Source organism: Rhincodon typus, chromosome 9, assembly GCF_021869965.1.
Source record: "Rhincodon typus isolate 14 chromosome 9, sRhiTyp1.1, whole genome shotgun sequence".
Taxonomy (NCBI): Eukaryota; Metazoa; Chordata; class Chondrichthyes; order Orectolobiformes; family Rhincodontidae; genus Rhincodon; species Rhincodon typus.
In genome coordinates this window covers 19,475,616-19,493,857 of record NC_063340.1, presented here as the reverse complement: position 1 = coordinate 19,493,857, position 18,242 = coordinate 19,475,616, and the positions used below count along the sequence as shown (strand labels likewise).

At 41.1% G+C, this 18,242-nt stretch overlaps 1 protein-coding gene and 1 non-coding gene across 3 annotated transcripts in view; one reads left to right on the top strand and one right to left on the bottom strand.

Moving 5' to 3' along the window:
- The window catches only part of gemin6 (gem (nuclear organelle) associated protein 6), a 34,693-nt gene that overhangs the window by 5,407 nt on the left and 11,044 nt on the right, over positions 1 to 18,242 (bottom strand). Inside the window, exon 1 of one of the 2 annotated variants that reach the window (XM_020517382.2) lies at positions 5,926 to 6,072. The exons of the other annotated variant lie outside the window; for it this stretch is intronic. The gene's annotated coding sequence lies outside the window, so the exon portion shown is untranslated. Of the gene's footprint in view, positions 1 to 5,925; positions 6,073 to 18,242 lie in introns of those variants that run through there. 2 annotated transcript variants of the gene reach the window in all.
- On the top strand, positions 11,084 to 11,155 carry trnae-cuc. Its single transcript has one exon. It is a non-coding gene; the product is annotated as a tRNA-Glu (tRNA).

Sequence of the window (18,242 nt, the reverse complement as noted above, 5' to 3'; positions counted from 1 at the left end):
CAAACCTGGCCATGTGTCAGATCTCTTGGTGGGAGAGCATTTCGGTGATAGTGATCACAACTCCCTGACCTTTACTATAGTCATGGAGAAGGATGGGAGCAGATGGTATGGGAAAGTATTTAATTGAGGGAGGGGGAATTACAATACTATTAGGCAGGAACTGTGGAGCATAAATCAGGAACAGATATTCTCAGGGAAATACACAACTGAAATGTGGAGGTTGTTTAGGGAGCACTTGCTGCGAGTGCTGGATAGGTTTGTCCCACTGAGGCAAGGAAGGAATGATAAGGTGAAGGAACCTTGGATGACAACACATGTGAAACATCTAGTCAAGAGAAAAAAGGAAGCAAGGATCGGACAGGGCTCTTGAGGGTTACAAGGTAGCCAGGAAGGAACTGAAGAATGGACTTAGAAGAGCTAAAAGGGGGCATGAAAAAGCCTTGGCGGGTAGGATTAAGGAAAAACCCAAGGCGTTCTATACTTATGTGAGGAACAAGAGGCTGGCCAGAATGAGGGTAGGGCCGATCAGAGATAGTGGTGGGAACTTGTGCCTGGAGTCAGAGGTGGTAGGAGAGGTCCTTATTGAATACTTTGCTTCAGTATTCACTAGGGAGAGGGACCTTGTCGTTTGTGACGACAGTGTGAAACACGCTGATATGCTCGAACAGGTTGATGTTAGAAAGGAGGATGTGCTAGAAATTTTGAAAAACATGAGGATAGATAAATCCCCTGGGCCAGATGGGATATACCCAAGGTTACTACGGGAAGAGATTACTGCGCTTTTGGCGATGATCTTTGCATCCTCACTGTCCACTGGAGTAGTACCAGATGATTGGAGGGTGGCAAATGTTATTCCCTTGTTCAAGAAAGGGAATAGGGATGACCCTGGGAATTACAGACCGGTCTGTGGTGGGCAAATTATTGGAGAGGATTCTAAGAGATAGTATTTATGATTATTTGGAAAAGCACAGTTTGATTAGAAATAGTCAGTATGGCGGCTTTGAGAGGAGCAGGTCGTGCCTCACAGCCTCATTGAATTCTTTGAGGATGTGACAAAACACATTGATGAAGTAGAGCAGTGTATGTGATGTATATGGATTTTAGCAAGGCGTTTGATAAGGTTCCCTATGTTAGGCTCATTCAGAAAGTAAGGAAGCATGGGATTCAGGGAAATTTGGCTGTCTGGATACAGAATTGGCTGTCCAATAGAAGACAGAGGGTGGTAGTAGATGGAAAGTTTTCAGCCTGGAGCTCGGTGACCAGTGGTCTTTCGCAGGGATCGGTTCTGGGATCTCTGCTCTTTGTGATCTTTATAAATGACTTGGATGAGGAAGTGGACGGGTGGGTTTGTAAGTTTGACGATGACACGAAGGTTGGTGGAGTTGTGGATAGCATAGAAGGCTGTTGTAGGTTGCAACAGGACATTGACAAAAAGTTTGGGCAAAAAGTGGCAGATGGAATTCAACCCGGAAAAGTGTGAAGTGATTCATTTTGGAAGGTTGAATTTGAATGCAGAATACAGGGTTAGTGGCAGGATTCTTGGCAGTGTGGAAAAACAGGGAGATCTTGGGGTCCACATCCATAGTTCCCTCAAAGTTGCCACCCAAGCTGATAGGGTTGTTAAGAAAACGTATGGTGTGATGGCTTTCATTGGCAGGGGGATTGAGTTTAAGAGTCACGAGGTTATGCTGTAGCTCTATAAAACTCTGGTTAGACCACAATTGGAATATTGTGTTCAGTTCTGGTCGCCTCATTATAGGAAGGATGTGGAAGCTTTAGAGAGGGTGCAGAGGTGATTTACCAAGATGCTGCCTGGACTGGAAGGCAGGTCTTATGAGGAAAGGTTGAGGGAGCTAGAGCTGTTCTCATTGGAGCGAAGAAGGATGAGAGGTGGCTTGATAGAGGTGTACAAGATGATGAGAGGCATGGATAGAGTGGATAGCCAGAGACTTGTTCCCAGGGCAGAAATGGCTATCACGAGGGGGCATAATTTTAAGGTGATTGGAGGGAGGTATAGAGGAGATGTCAGAGGTAGGTTTTCTACACAGAGAGTGGTGTGCATGGAATGCACTGCCATTGGTAGTAGTGGAGTCAGATACATTAGGGACATTTAAGTGACTCCTGGATAGGCACATGGATGATAGTAGAATGAAGGGTATGCAGGTTAGATTGAGCTTAGAGTAGGATATTAGGTTGGCACAACATCATGGGCCGAAGGGCCTGTACTGTGCTGTACTGTTCTATGTTCTAAGAAGAAACGATTCAACACATTATAGAAACCCACCCTCCAGACAGTGTTATCGGGCCTGCCATTAAACAAAAGAACAGTCCATTAATGCAAGATACTATCCAAGTGCAGGAAGTACAAATCATACAGGAATGTGAAGTGACCGTGAACACAGATACATGAACACCAACTAGCCACCAAGAGACATAACCAATTCTCGTTTGTCTCACTACACACGGACAATGAGGGTCATGAATTCAACTGGGACAACACATCCATAATCGCACAAGCCAAACAGAGACACACCAGGGAATTCCTGGAGGCCTGGTATTCCAACCAGAACTCCATCAACAAACACATTGAGTTAGACCTTGTGTACAAACCGCTGATAAACAAAACGGAAAGTAATACCAACCAACCCAGCAAACCGAGGCATATGAATAACAAGCGGGACAGAACACTGATGCTTCACCGGAGGCGTACTGACAATGTTACCTAACAGGGTGACAAAACGTTTGCGACCAAGCCCACCGGCTCAGTGTGCATTTCTACAACTTCATCCACAACCCAAGCTACAAACCTTCTTGAAAACTTTAAGTGAATAGTGTAGTCAAAGTGACAGATTTTTTTTCTGCATCCTTGAAAAGGGGTGTCAAAGGCAACATTGCCAGGGGTAAGGACTTTTCCTCACAGGTAGAGATGAACATGATACAGCAAGAGGAATATATTTTTCATGGCTCATGTAGGAACTGACGGAGGTGGAATTGTGAATAGTGTTTTGCTAAGGTCCAAGTTAAAAAGCAGAACCTCAAAAGGTAATAACTTCTGTATTGCTACACAGGTCTGTTGGCATGAAAACAAACATCAATAGGTTAAATGACTGGTTGAAAGAGTGGTAGTGGTTGCAATTCATGGCTGGGGTCACAGAACGTGATAGGTTGAAGGTTCAGGCAAGAGTAAATTATGAATTAAAAGTGAAAAGATAAGGCTGTAGAGCAGTGTAGCGCTTTGGATAAAATCAAGAACAGTATGTCAGGAAGAACATAAGAAATAGGAGCAGGAATGGGCCATCTGGCTCGTTGAGCCTGCTCTACCATTCAATAAGATCATGGCTGATCTTTCTGTGGACTCGGCTCCACTTACCCACCCACTCACCATAACCCTTAATTCCCTTACTAAGTATCTTTAGACAATGAGTGTTTGATAAAGGCAACAGGACATTAGGAAAAATAGTAAAACTTTGACATTAAAGGCACTACCTCTGGATAGACAAAACATTTGCCACAAGATGGATAAAGTAATAGCACAAATTAATGGATTTGATCCAGTAGCTATAATTGAAACTTGACTGCAAGGTGACTAAGGTTGGAACTAAATATTACAGGAGATTCTTAGATAGCCAGAATGGAAGGGACTGGGTAGCCCTAATAAACAAAGAATGAATAAAGACAGCAGTGAGACAGATCTTAGGCTCTGAAAATCAGAATATAGAATCAGTATGAATGAGGCTAAGGAACAGAAATGGTCAGAAAGCAGTGGTGGAAGTGGTGTACAAGTTCCCTAACAGCAAATACTATGGAGATTGAGTAGATGGAGTTTAAAAATCAACAAATTAGAAAAGCAAGTAATGCAATAATCATTACTCTGAACAGGACTTGGAAGGCCAAATTATCAGTGTAATTTCAAAGTTAAGTTTGAGCATATGGAGTATTTTCTAAAACCAACTAGGAAACAGACAGTTTAGATCTAGTTTTGGGTAATGAGGAAAGATTAGTTATTCTAGAGTAAAACATCCTCTAGGGAAGAGTAATCAGAATGATAGAACTTGAGAGGAATGTAAGGAGCCAAGTTTGAAACCAAGACCTTTATTAAAGCTACTAATTTGTGGATGAGGGAGCAAGTTGGCTAAATTAGGATCTAGATTAAATGATATGGTAGCCAATGAGCAATGACAAACATTTAAAGAAACAATTCATAATTGTGAACAAGCAAACATTCCCCTAAAAAATAAATCTCCTCAGGAAAAGTGGTTCAACAGAGAAGTTAAGGAGAGTAATAGGTTTAAAGAAAGCTTCCAATATTATCAAAAAGGATAGCAAGCCTGAGGATTGGAATTTTGTCTTTAAAAAAAGCAGTAAAGGATGACAAAGAAATATTAAAAGGAAAAAAGAAAATGAACATTAACAAGAAATACAAAAACAGAATGTAGAGGTTTCAATTAGTATGCAAAAATGAAAGACCAGCAAAATTGAAACATGACACAAACCGGAGAAATTATAGTGGTGTTAACATGTGCTATATAAAAATATTAATTTTCAATTACATCAAAATTTCAAAAAAGGGCATTTCACTGAAACAAAGTGACACAAGCTCACATTAAAATCGTTGCCAATTTACATCAGTACATAGCCACATTCCATTTTTTGGAAACATAGCGTCAGTGAAGGTCTCAACAGAGCTAATAATCCTAGTTCCAGGGACTATTCCTTTTTTTAAAAATTCATTCACGGGATGAGGGCATTGCTGGCTAGGCTGGCATTTATAACCCAAGGACAGTTAAGAGTCAACCATATTACCAGACCAGGTAAGGATGGCAGTTTCCTTCCCTAAAGGATATTAGTTAACAAGATGGGTTCTTCTGACAATTGACAATGGATTGATGGTAATCATTAGATTCTTAATTTCAGATTTTTATTGAAATCAAATACCACCATCTCCAAGGCTCCCCTGAACATTACCGGGGTCTTTGGATTAATAATCCAGCGATATTATCATGAGGTTGTCAACTTCCCTACAGGTTAACAACACATTGAGACAAACACCTAAATTCAAGTGTTGGAAGCCATACATTAAAAAACATCACATAGTCATTGTATTTTATTGCCAAAGATGTAAAAAGTGGTGTGCCCCAGCAATCAGGGCTAGAGGCTCAACTTACTACAATTCATAAAATTGACTTGAATGAGGGAACCAAAGATACACTAAATTTGCTGATGGCACAACGCTAGTCTAATACAAAGAAGCAGAATCCTTCACAGTAATCTCGGCCAGTGTGGGAACTGAACCAAACTTTGACATCATTCTGTTTCGCAAACCAGCCAAATGAGCTACGTGACCTCTTATGTCTCCAATACAAATTGATAACTCCATGCCTAACTCAGTATCTCCACTTTCAGATTCCAGCATTTGCAGTCTTCTCATGCAGTACATAAGAACAGTTGTTGAATATTAACTCTGCTTCTCTCTTGACAGATAGTGCGAGGCCTACTGAGTTTCTCCAGCACTTTAGCTTTAATTCAGAGCTATGGCATCCACAATATCTTACTTTCATCTAGAGTCTTATGGTTTCCGTAGCACAAGATGGACAGACAGTGACGGTACAATCTATCAGTGTTGTCAAATCAGTGCTGTCTTGGTGTGAGGATGTGCAAAGCGTGACAATCTAATTACAGGTAAGAAATAGTATAATTTTATAAAACCAAATTACTCAGTGCTGAAAATCTGCAGTGAAAGCAAAAAACGTTGGAAATAGCAGATCAGGCGTGAAAACGAGGATTAATGTTTCTGGTCAATAATTTTCCGTCAGTATAACGTTACCCCTACTGCATTGAAATACGTTTTTGAAATATAGTTCCATATGATATTCAGCCTAGCATTTATACAATGTACACTTTAAAACAGCAGTTTTCATCACTCACTTTCACCAAACACTCCTCGCCAGTACACTCCGGCGCTTCCCAATGACGCCACCCACCCTGGCGTCCCTTCTGAATGACGTCAACCAGCGGATTTGCATAGACGTCACATACATGATTGTTCGAAATGAGGGACCGTTACACTGACGAGCTGACACGCTCGGAGCGAACCCACGTGTTTTAATTAATGTTTAAATTATCGGGTCTGAACACTTTCTTAGAGTGATTACCGCTGTAGTCGAAGGAATATTTAAAGGCATTTAGGGCTGTGACAGGGAATATCCGCCACAATTCCGTTCAGCTGTTTTTCTCTACATTGGCGGAAACGCACCCTGAGCAACAATCGCTCAGATACAGGGTGCAAAAAGGAGTCAGTGATTGTCCCTTTCTGTGCGGAGATTGTGCTGATCGCTGTTTCCTGCCTTTTTGTTTTCTTCTTTGGGAATGCCTGAACTCCCCAGAGTGTTGTCGACGCTTATTTCCCAAAGTAGCTTTCCTAAGTATGCTTAAAGAATGAGCGTGGAGAAGTTTCTTATCTTCGGTTCCCCGCCCCCCATCCCCTGGAGTCATTTCTCTTCTTGGAACTTAGCAACGTTACCAAATATGAAAAAGCTTCACCACGCAACTGATTTTTAATATAACAAAATTAGAAATTGATGGCGAACCTCACTCGCGTCCAGTGACTGTTAATCAGAATTTTGCTGCCAGACCTGCTGTTCCAGATCTCCAGCATCCGCATTAATTCGTTTTATTTTGATTTTTAGCCTATTTAAGCAAAATCTTCTTGCCCACGGGCTAGTTGTTCTCCAAGTGTTGTTTTTGTGGAATAAAAGGAGTGAAAAGTGTAATTCTTTTATCTTTTTACAAAAGAACAGTACAATGAATATCAAAATACTCAGCTGATCGGGCGGTGTCAGTGGAGAGAAAATTTGTTAACATATCATGCTTTTTGTGGTGCAGTGGAGAAGCCCCTACCTCTGCACCAAAAATAGGCCCAGTATGGGTGCATGTCCCACTTACTCCAAAGGTATAACATGTCAAAACGAGTTGTTTGAAAAAAGCTACTTTGTCAAATCAGTGAAGACCCTTTATCGAGACTGGAGAAAGCTACCAATATAATAGGTTTTGAGCAGAGGGAGAACAGAAGGAAAGGCAGGAAGAACTAAATGGCAAAAGTTTGAGGACCACTTCATGGTCACCTGGGCCTGGCCAAGGTGGCCATCAACATTTCCAGGTAGCGGGCTGTGGAGATGATTGTAGCATCCTTCTGTTTGCATCCCCTTCCGTGGCTACATCTGCACTTAGGTGTCTGTGAAGAGGAGCATGTGAAGTCCACTGGCATGGTACAGGACTTCAGAAACTAGTGCTCTCCCCAGGCCTGGGGGCAGAAAATCGCCCCTGAAGTGACGTTTTAATTTCATTTTGGTAAGTTTCCATTATAGTTCTGTAAGATTCTACTGACTGATTTTTTTTCATTAGTGTGAATTAGGGGCTGTCTAATATGTTTAAGGTTTATTCAAACAGTAGAAAAATCAGCGTGAGAGAATTGTGGAAAACCGAAATCGCAAGTGACAAGCGGTTCAGGCCACGCTTCAGGACTGAACAAGGTATGTTCTGCAAAGCAGTCACGTGGTAGCCTCTCTGCTCCTATGATGCTGCTTGGCCTGCTGTGTTCATCCAGCCCTGCACCTTGTTGTCACGTGGTCTGCATTTGATTTCTACAATGAACGGGAAGCTACTTCATGAACAGGACATATACTAAATTGAACAAAGTACATATAAATTACTAATAAAAAAATACAGGAGATTGTCGGCAGTTAAGGAAGCATCAATGGAAAGAGAAGCTGAGTTAATATTTCAAGCTATTTTTCATTAGAATAGAGTAGAGAATACATAAAGCTGTAATATATTTTCAGTAAGGATTGAGAGGGACAAGGACAAAAGAAGGGCTGTGATAGGGTGTAAGACAGAAAAAGTGGAATGACATAAGGCTTAGTCTCACAGAGCAAAGGAAACGGTGCTGAGGCAAGAAAAGCTAATATGCCTGCAGTTGGAGTGCTGCTGTTTCACTTGTAAAGTTTTCATGGTCTTGGATGGTGTGGTGACCAATGTACTGGAAATGCCTATTTTTTTTTCTGCAAAGTCCCTTAAAGAATAAAACGTGCAGGGAAGCATTTTTAAAGAAGGCTAATTGATTTCCTGTTCATGACATTATTAGGTTCCAAGAAATGTACTTGAGACTTAAGGCTGCAATAGCGATTAACAGTAAAGATGCAAAAGTTAAACAGGAAGCTAACTGCAGTTGATGGGGTCAGCCTGGTTTTTTTTGTTTGGCAGTTCAGAAGACTGGGAATTCTGCAAGACAGCAAAAAAAAGTAGACACTCCCAAAGAAAGTTTTCTGTTTGACAGTTTTAGAACAGAACCTGGTGTTGAAGCACAGGTCTAAAATTAGAGCAGAAACTGTCTCGCTGTGTGTGATACCGTTGGAAATGACAGAACACCCAAGATGGCAAGAGCAAAGGATTTTGAATAATGTTGTTGCCTTTGAAGTGATGCCATAATCCACTAGACAGTTTAAAGGGATTGGAGAGAATATTTGGATGCTTTGGTGAAGGCATTGCTAATGGAAATTTTCTAGCATCTTATATGTCGCTTACTTCTACACAGGCCAGGTCTCACTGCTGTACAGGAGCTTGGTAACAATAACTTGGTCTGACACTAAAATGTTTGCTCACTTGTGGAGGTCTCTGTGTCAAAAGGTGATTGCAGTAGTTTGTAGAAAGCTGCACTAACATAGCTTTTCTGTGTTGGATCTCCTTATCAATGGCAGCTACTTCTCTCAAAAAGCCAACAAAGTTCTGGATGTGCTCAACTATTTCAGAGCTTTTTTCTTCAAAATGTATGGGTCTTGGAATATTTTGCTGACCAGGTGCAGATTGACAGTTCTGAAGAAGTCATACTGGACTCAAAACATTAACTCTGTTTCTCTCTCCATAGAGGGTGCCAGACTTGCCAAGAAGGCAGCAGTCCAACAGCATGCCCAAAAGTAAAGGACATGTAGTGTATATCAATAGTTTAGATTTAAATGTGGATGACATGAATAAAAGTTTGTAGATAACACAAAAAATAGCTGTGTGATTGATACTGTGGAAGAAAGATGTAGACTACAAGAAGAAACCATGGACTGGTCGGTTGGGTAGTAGCAAATGCAACTCAACCCATAAGAAGTGTGAGGCACAGTGAAATCTTGATTAGTCAAATATGAGTGACATGAAACTCCAGTTGTATCAACCATTCCCACTGGCAGAATAGCACATGCAATGGTACGATGGCTATCGATCTTATGGAGTCATACAGCATGGAAACAGACCCTTCGGTCCAACCAGTCCACACAGATCGTGTTCCCAAACTAAACTAGTCCCACCTGCCTGCGCTTGGCCCATATTCCTCCAAACCTTTCCTATTCATGAACTTATCCAAGGGTCTTTTAAACATTGTAACTGTATCTGCATCCACCACTTTCTCTGGAAGTTCATTCCACACACTAACCACTCTCTGTGTAAAAAAGTTGCCTCTCGTGTCCATTTTAAATCTTTCTCCACTCACCTTAAAAATGTGCGCCCTAGTTTTGAACTTCCCCAGCTAGGGAAATCACCCATGTCATTCACCTTATCTGTGTACGTCATGATTTTATAAACCTGAATAAGGTCAGCCCTCAACTTCCTACATTCCAGTGAAAAAGATCCCAGCCTATCCAGTCTATTTTTACATCTCAAACCCTCCATTCGGCAATGTCCTGGTAAATCTTTTCTGAACCCTGTCTAGTTTAATAATATACTTCCTATAACAGGGCAACCAGAACTACAGGCAATACTCCAAAAGAGGTCTCAAATGTCCTGTACAACCTGAACATTACGTCCCAACTCCTACACTCAAAGTTCTGAGCAATGAAGGCAAGCACGCTAAACACTTTCTTAACCACCCTGTCTCCCTATCGTGGAAATTTCAAAGAATTATGCACCTGAACCCCTAGGTCTCTCTATTCTACAACACTACCCAGTGGCCTACCGTTAATTGTATAAGTTCTGTCCTTGTTTGTATTACTGAAATGCAATACCTCGCATTTATTCAAATTAAACTCCATTTGCTACTCCTCAGTCCATTGACCGAATTGATCAAGATCTATTTGTAATCTTAGATAACCTTCTTCACTGTCCACTATACCACCAACTTTGGTAACATCTGCAAGCTTATTAACCATGCCTCCTACATTCTCATCCAAATTATTTATGTAAATGACAAACAGAAGTGGACTCAGTTACAATCCTTATGGAACTCTGCTGGTGGCAGGCCTCCAGTCTGGAAAACAACCCTCCATCACCACTCTCTGTCTCCTACTGTAAAGTCAATTTTGTAGCCAACTGGCAAGCTCACCCTGAATAACGTGATCTAACTTTACTAATTGGTATGATAAATTTAATTTCTGCACTGGTAACTCTGAATTAGCTTAACTTGGGTAAACCTGCACCAGCCAATCAGACTACACTGAGCCCACAGAAGAGTGAAAAATCATGAGTAAAGAGCAAACCATTATTTGACAAATGTACAAAATCTGCAGGAACAGCTAAGTTATGAGAAAGTTAAAAGTATTGTCGACTGGAAAGAAGGTGATAACAGCAAATGGTAAACACTGGTGCAAAGTAGAAGGTAGATATTATGAAGAATGGGACATTCCACCAGGGAGCTTGTCAATAATTCTGAAATGCATGTGTTATGTCTCACTATTCCGACTCTATGTGATAGAGCACATCGCTCTGTACCACAAATAAAGTCAACAGTAGTCAACAAGCAAGGCATTTTCCAAATTAGACTTAAAAAGTGGAACACTGTGAGCTGGAACTTCATCCTGATTTGAGGAAGATGGCAACTTTTGTGGACTTCACTGATACAAGAGATTGATTCCAAATAGCAATGTGGCGTCAGGGATTTTACCAATATGAAATCCAAAATATCCAAAGGATCCTAGCAAGAGCTAATATCCCTCATGACCTCAATATTTTCTATTGGTTCTGTGAATAAAATGAGAAGAAGTTGAGATTAGTATTGGTTAGATTGCAGTTGACAGAACTCATTGAAATCATTCCCTGGTAGTTGGTGCCTTCCCTGGTAGTCCAGTGGTTAGGATTTGGTGCTCTCACTGCCACAGCCCAGGTTCGATTCCCGGCTAGGGAATGGCAGTTATGCTCTGCTAAGTTATCGTGCTGGCAGCATTTCTGACTGGATTTTGAGAAGCAGGAAAGGAGCTGGCAGGTAACCTATTAAGGATGGTATGGTGGCTCAGTGGTTAACACTGTTGCCTCACAGTGCCAGGGACCGTGATTCGATTCCACCCTCAGGTAACTGTCTTGTAGAGTTTGCACATTCTCCTGTGTCTGCGTGGATTTCCGCCGGGTGCTTGGGTTTCCTCCCACAGTCCAAAGATGTGCAGATTAGAAGGATTGGCCATGCTAAATTGCCCATAGTGTTCAGAGGTGTGCAGGCTAGGTGGGGGTTAGCCTTGGGAAATGCAGGATTACAGGGATAGGTCTGGATGGGATGCTCTTTGGAGGCTTGATCAGTGTGGACCCCGTTGGGCCAAATGGCCTGTTTCCACACTGTAGGGTTCTAATGGTTCTATGACTCATGGTAAATGCAGACTTGCTTGCATGATAGACTTAACATTCATGGGGCATAAAGTCAAGAGTGGCAGAATCAATTCTGCTAAAGAAAGAAGCAAGAGCAGAGGCACATAACCACGAAATGCCAGCAAAGTGGGCCATTTTGAGGTTTTGTGACCTGCCATACAAGGTACATACCAAATTTTGTGAACCTGACTGGCCTATTGAGGAAGTTGACCAGAAAGATTGGGTTCAGATTTGAGGAAGAACAAGAAGCTATTGTCAAAGTTTTGAAAGACAGCATGGCAATTACTCAAACCTGGGATTTTATGAACCAAATGCACCAATAAAAACCTGAGTGGATGTTAGTCCAGCCAGATCTGGAGCAAATGCTGGGGACAAATGTATGCCAAAGGTTGGACAACTACAGCAATGTGAGCACATCGCTGACAGACATAGACAGGAGACGTTCTCCGAAGGTTAAAGAGAACCAAAGATTTGTTTGGGCATATGAAAGATTCTCTAAGGTTCTTGAGTAGATTTGTAGCTTGGGTCGTGGATGCTGTGGTTGGTTCCCTCGCCAAGCTGGTTTGTTAGTTTGCAGACATTTCATTATCCTGCTGAGTAACATCATCAGTGCAACCTTCGATGAAGCGCTGTTGTGTTTTCCTGCCTGGTATTTGAATTCTAGCGTCTGTTGGATTTGATTACCTCATTTCTGGTTTTCCTTCACAATTGTGTATATATAGGGTTTAGTTCTATGTTTTTTCTTGATCGCCTTCTTGGTGGAGAACCAGGCATCTGGGAATTCCCATGCTTCTCTCTGTTTGGCCTGTCCTAGGATCCTGGTGTTGTCCCAGTCGAACACATGGGTTAGCCAAGGATTTTCAACAAAGACTAAAGCACCTCGTCAGCAGATCACCCCACTCAATCCACTCAGCCCAGGTGTTCTTCAAATCCCTCAAGGACATAAGAATAGATGATGACGAGACCAATGTGTCATTTGACGTTACCGCCCTATTCACTTTGATTGACATACCACTGGCAAGAGAATCACTAGCAACACTACTAAAAGAACGAGACCCGACTGACACCATGCTGAAACTACTGGGCCTATGCCTCACGACCCACTTTACCTTTAATGGCCAAATCTACGAGCAGATCAACAGGACACACATGGGGTCACTTATCTCCAGACTAATAGCAGAAGTGGTGATGCAGAGACTTGAAAGCATAGCCCTTCCACAAATCCAACCCAGACTGTGGATCCGATACATGGACGACACTTTCGTCATCATCAAACGGACCACATTAGAGGAGACACACCAAATAATAAACAAACTCCCTCCGGCATCAAATTCGCCAGGGAAGAGGAAAAGAATGAACAGCTCCCTTTCCTGGACGTCATGGTAGAATGCAGGGCCAATGGGGAATTCCTGATGGAAGTACACAGAAAAGCCACACACACTGACCAAGTGCTGAATTTCAACAATAACCACCCCAACACCCACAAATGAAGTTGCGTGAAAACACTATTTAAGTGAGCGACAACACACTGTAGCAACTCGGAACTGCGTCAAAAAGAAGAGTACCAACACCAAGTATTTAAGGACAACGGATACCTGAACAACTGGATCCAACGATGCTTATCACACGAACAACAACAGGAAGATACTGTACGCCCTAACACACTCATCACGCTACCATACATCAAGAACATATCCGAACTGACCACAAGACTCCTACAACCATTGGGCATCAGAGTAGCACACAAACCCACGTCAACCCTACGCCAATTGCTAACTCGAACCAAAGACCCCTTACCCACTATGGATAGAACCAATGTAATATACAAAGTTCCATGCAAGGACTGTGACAAACAGTACATTGGACAGACAGGAAGAAAATTGGCCACAAGAATACATGAACACCAACTAGCAACAAAAAGACACGACCAATACTCACTCATCTCCATTCACACAGACAAGGAGAACTACCAGTTCGATTGGGACAACACCAGGGTCATAGGACAGGCCAAACAGAGAGAAACACGGGAATCCTAGAGGCCTGGTTGTCCACCAAGAAGGCCATCAACAAACACATAGAACTGGACCCTATATATACACAACTGCGAAGGAAAACGGAAATGAGGTTATCAAATCTAATGGATGCCAGAGTATAAATACCAGGCAGGAAAACACAACAGCGCTTCATCGGAGACTGCACTGATGATGATGATGTTACCCAGCAGGGTAATGAAATGTCTGTGAACTAACGAACCAGCTCGGCAAGCGAACCAACCATGGCATGTGAAGGATTCCATGCATATTTGTTTAACATTGAGTTTGAGTTGGTGATAGATTACAAGCCATTAAAGATGATTTATTCTCTCAGATTTAAACAATGTAGCAGAAGTGAAAGATGGGTTTTGAGACACTGGCAATACAGTTCACATTTCTAGAAAAGTACACAACTTGCTGTCTCTACTACAGAGGGAGAATTAAACAAAGATGCTCACTAGAGAAGGAATTTGTGGGGTGTGCAGCAGTTTATGCTACAGAGCAATGACAACTAGAGTAACTGAAAGTCTAAAAGATCAAGAAATGGACATTTGATAAAAAAAATGGAATGGAATCTTTCACATGCCAAATTCAAGATGCTGATCGTTGTACAAGAGTAACTGTGCACAATTGGGAAATGTGTTCTCAGAGGCAGTAGTATGACAGGAAGGTCAAAGAACATGGGGAATGTGAGATCTGCAGTTTAATCTATGTGTTTAATTTTTTTTGGCTGTCATTGCTCTGTAGCATAAACTGCCACACATCCCACAAATTTCTTCTCTAGTCAGCATCTTTGTTTGATTTGCCCTCAGTAGTCGAGACAGCAGGTTGTGCATCTTTCCAGAAATGTTAACAACTTCACCATCATGTCATCATTTGTTACAAAATAGTTTAATAAAAAGAACTGAACTCCAGAAACTGAAACAAAGACCAAAGTCACAATAACTCCTCAGTTTTAGAAAATGTTGTTTATAATAATTAATTTTTAAAAAGACAGGTTATTTGAAATATGCTCCAGCTATTTCCCATGATTTTCTCTTTTCCTTATTCTCAAGTACAGTTGACATTGATGAAGACCATTGACTTTTACCTTATTCAAATTATACTTCTTTATGCACGAGCTGAGCAGTGAGTATGAACAAACTATTCAACTGAAGGGAGGATCATAACTGAGGCTGATTTTGATACTCTGAGTGGGACAGAATATGCAAACATAGAAAAACAGCAGTACACCGGGTCAAAGGGAGAAAAAAAAAGTTGGTAAAAGTCAAAATTAATGGTTCTCTACTTGAATGATCATAGTTTTTGGAACAAAAGACTCAAATACAGGTTTAATGGTTATGAGCTTTTAGCCATTATGGAGACATGGTTATAAGGAAATCAAAGCTGGGAACTAAATATTCAGGGCTGTGCGAAATTTTGAAAGGACAAGCAGGAAAGAAACGTTGGTGGGGTAGCATTGTTGATACAGGATAGAATAAGTACAATAGAAAATGATCTTGCATCAGAAGATGTAGAATCCATATGGGTGGAGGTAAGTTTAAAAAGGAAGATAAGACATTGGTAGGAGTAATCTACAGGACTCCTAACAACAGTTATATGGTGAGACAGAGAATAAATCAGGAGATAGTGAGGGCATGTAACAAAGGAAGTACATTAATCAAGGGTAACTTTAATGTAGATTGGGATAGTCAGATTGAAGCCATGAGAAGAATTCATAGAGAGTATTCTGTATAGTTTCCAGGAACAATATGTTGTGAATCCAACCAGGCATCAGGTTATTTTGGATCTAGTGATGTCTAATGAGGCAGGTTTAATAAATTATGTCAATGTAAAAGATCCATTCAGAAACAGTGACCATACCGCGGTAGAAATTAGCATTCAGTTTGAGAGGGAGGAATTTAGGTTGCAGACAACTGTGCTAAACTTACATAAGGCTAATTACAAAGGAATAACAGCAGAGCTGGCTGGAGTGGACTGGGAAAGGAGTTGAGCAGCAAAGACAGTTGAGGAACAATGGCAGACATTAAGAAAATAGATCATGCTCACAGCAAAGACATATTCCAATGAGGAAGGAGGATCCTAGGAAGGGGATAAACCAACCATGGTTAACCAAGGACATTAAGAATAGCATCAGATAGAGAGAAAAGAAACCTACAATGTAGCAAAGATTAGTTGTTAGCTAAGGATGTGGAATATTTTAAAAATCAACTAAAGACGACCAAAAATAATAAAAAGGCAGGAGGTAAACTTTGAGGGGAAACTTGCAAGTAATACTGCAAAAAACAAGAGTATCTTTAAATATGTCAAAAGGAAGAGAGAAGTCAACATATGCCTCTTAGAGAACAATGCAAGGGAAATAATAATGGGGAACCATAAATTCTTTGCATCAGTCTTCAAAGTAGAAGACATTAATAGCACTTGGTCATTACTATATGACCAAGGGGCAAAGGAAGAGAGGAAATAAATGCAATAACTATCACTAGGGCAAACATGCTAGGAAAACTGAGTGTCTAAAAACCGTTAAGTCCTGTGGACCTGATGGGATGCATCCTAGGAAGTTAAAGGAAGTTCTTTTTTAATTCATTCACAGGATGAGGGTGTCTTTGGCTAGGCAGCATTTATTGCCCAGTGGGCAGTTAAGAGTCAACCACATTGCTGTGGGTCTGGAGTCATATGTAGGCCAGACCAGGTAAAGATGATATTTTCCCTCGCTCAGGGGCATTAGTGAACCAGATGGGTTTTTATGACAATCAACTCAGATTCTTAATTCAAGATATTTATTGAATTCAAATTCCACCATCTGCCATGGCAGCATTTGAACCCGGGTCCCCAGAACGTTATCTGGGTCTCTGGATTAACAGTCTGGTGATAACACCACAAGGCCATCGTCTCCCCCTGCGCATCCACTATCTGCAGCTATACATGTAGTGGATTCACTGGTCATAATCCTACAAGAATTCTTAGGTTCCAGAGAAGTCTCAGAGGATTGGAAAATTGCCAAATGTAACACCTTTATTTGAAAAGGAATGAGACAATAAACAGGTAACTATAGTCCAGTTGGCTTAACGTCTGTTATTTGGAAAATGTTGGAATCTATGCTAAAGGATGTAAGAGCAGAGAATTTAGAATGACATAATGTTATAAAGCAGAGTCAGTATGGCTTCATGAAGGGGAAATCATGTCTAATAAATTTACGAGAGTTCTTTGAGGGGGTAACAAACAGGATAGATAAAGGGGAAGCAGTGAATGTAACATATTTGGAATTTCAGAAGGCAGCCACACATTAGGCTACTCATTTAGATAAGGTCCAAAAATGTTGGGGATAGTATATTAGCATGAATAGAGAATTGGTTAACTAGTAGAAGACAAGTTGGGATAAGGGCATTTCCAGGATGGCAACCCGTAACCAGTAGAGTGCCACAGGGATCTGTACTGGGGCCCCCATTATTTACAATATTTGTTAATGACTTGTACAAGCAAAGTGAATGTACTATTGCCAGGTTTGTGGATGACACAAAATAGGTAGGAAGGCAAGGTGAGAATACAGAAGAATATAGATAGGTGGGGAAAAGGTGATAGATGGTATATAATGTGGAAAAATATGAGGTCATGCTCTTTGGCAGGGAGAATAGAGGACCTGAATATTACTTAAATGGAGAAAGACTGCAGGAAGCTACAGAATAGAGGGATTTTGGAGTCCTCGTCCATGAATTACAAAATGCTAGCATCCAAGTTCAGCAGGTATTTGGAAAGGCAAATGAAACGTTGGCCTTTGTTTCAAAGGGAATAGAGTATAAAAGTAGGGACATTTTGTTATATCTACATAAGGCACTAGTCAGACCACAGCTGGAATATCATGAACAGTTTGGGTCCCTTATCAAAGAAAAGATATACTGGCATTGGAGGTAGTCCAGAGAAGGTTCGCTTGACTGATACCAGGTAAAGAGGGCCTGTACTCATTGGAATTTAAAAGAATGAGACGTGGCCTCATTGAACACATAAGATTCTTAGGGGACTTGACAGGATAGAGGTGGAGAGGTGAAGGTTTCCCCTTGTGGGAGAGTCTAGGATCAGACAACATAATCCCAGGATAAGGGGTTGCACATTTAAACAGAGATAAGGATGAATTTCTTCTCTCAAAAAGTATTGAATCTGTGGAATTCTTTGCCATAGACACTGTCAAGGCTGGATCATTAAATATATTGAAGGCTGAAGTAGACAGATTTTTCAACAATAAGGGAATCAAAGCTTATAGGGTAAAGGCACGAAAGTGAAGTTGAAGACCATCAGATCAGCCATGATCTCACTGAATTGTCCAGTTGTGTTCCCATGTTTTACAGTCCTCATTAATTATCTGTACACAAGGAACATACATGAAATTCAACAAGCAATGAGAAAAACAATCCCTTACTTTGATTTGAAACCCCCAGCCCAGAGTCACAGCCCAATTTAGCATGACAAATATTGCATCAGCTAATTTTACAAACTGGAAATCTAACCATGAAGCTTCTGAGTGGTAAGGCTTAATGCAACACAAGTACAGCTAGCGAATTTTTCCGAGGGACATCAAAAGGGAAAATAATTATGAGTTTTCCTTAA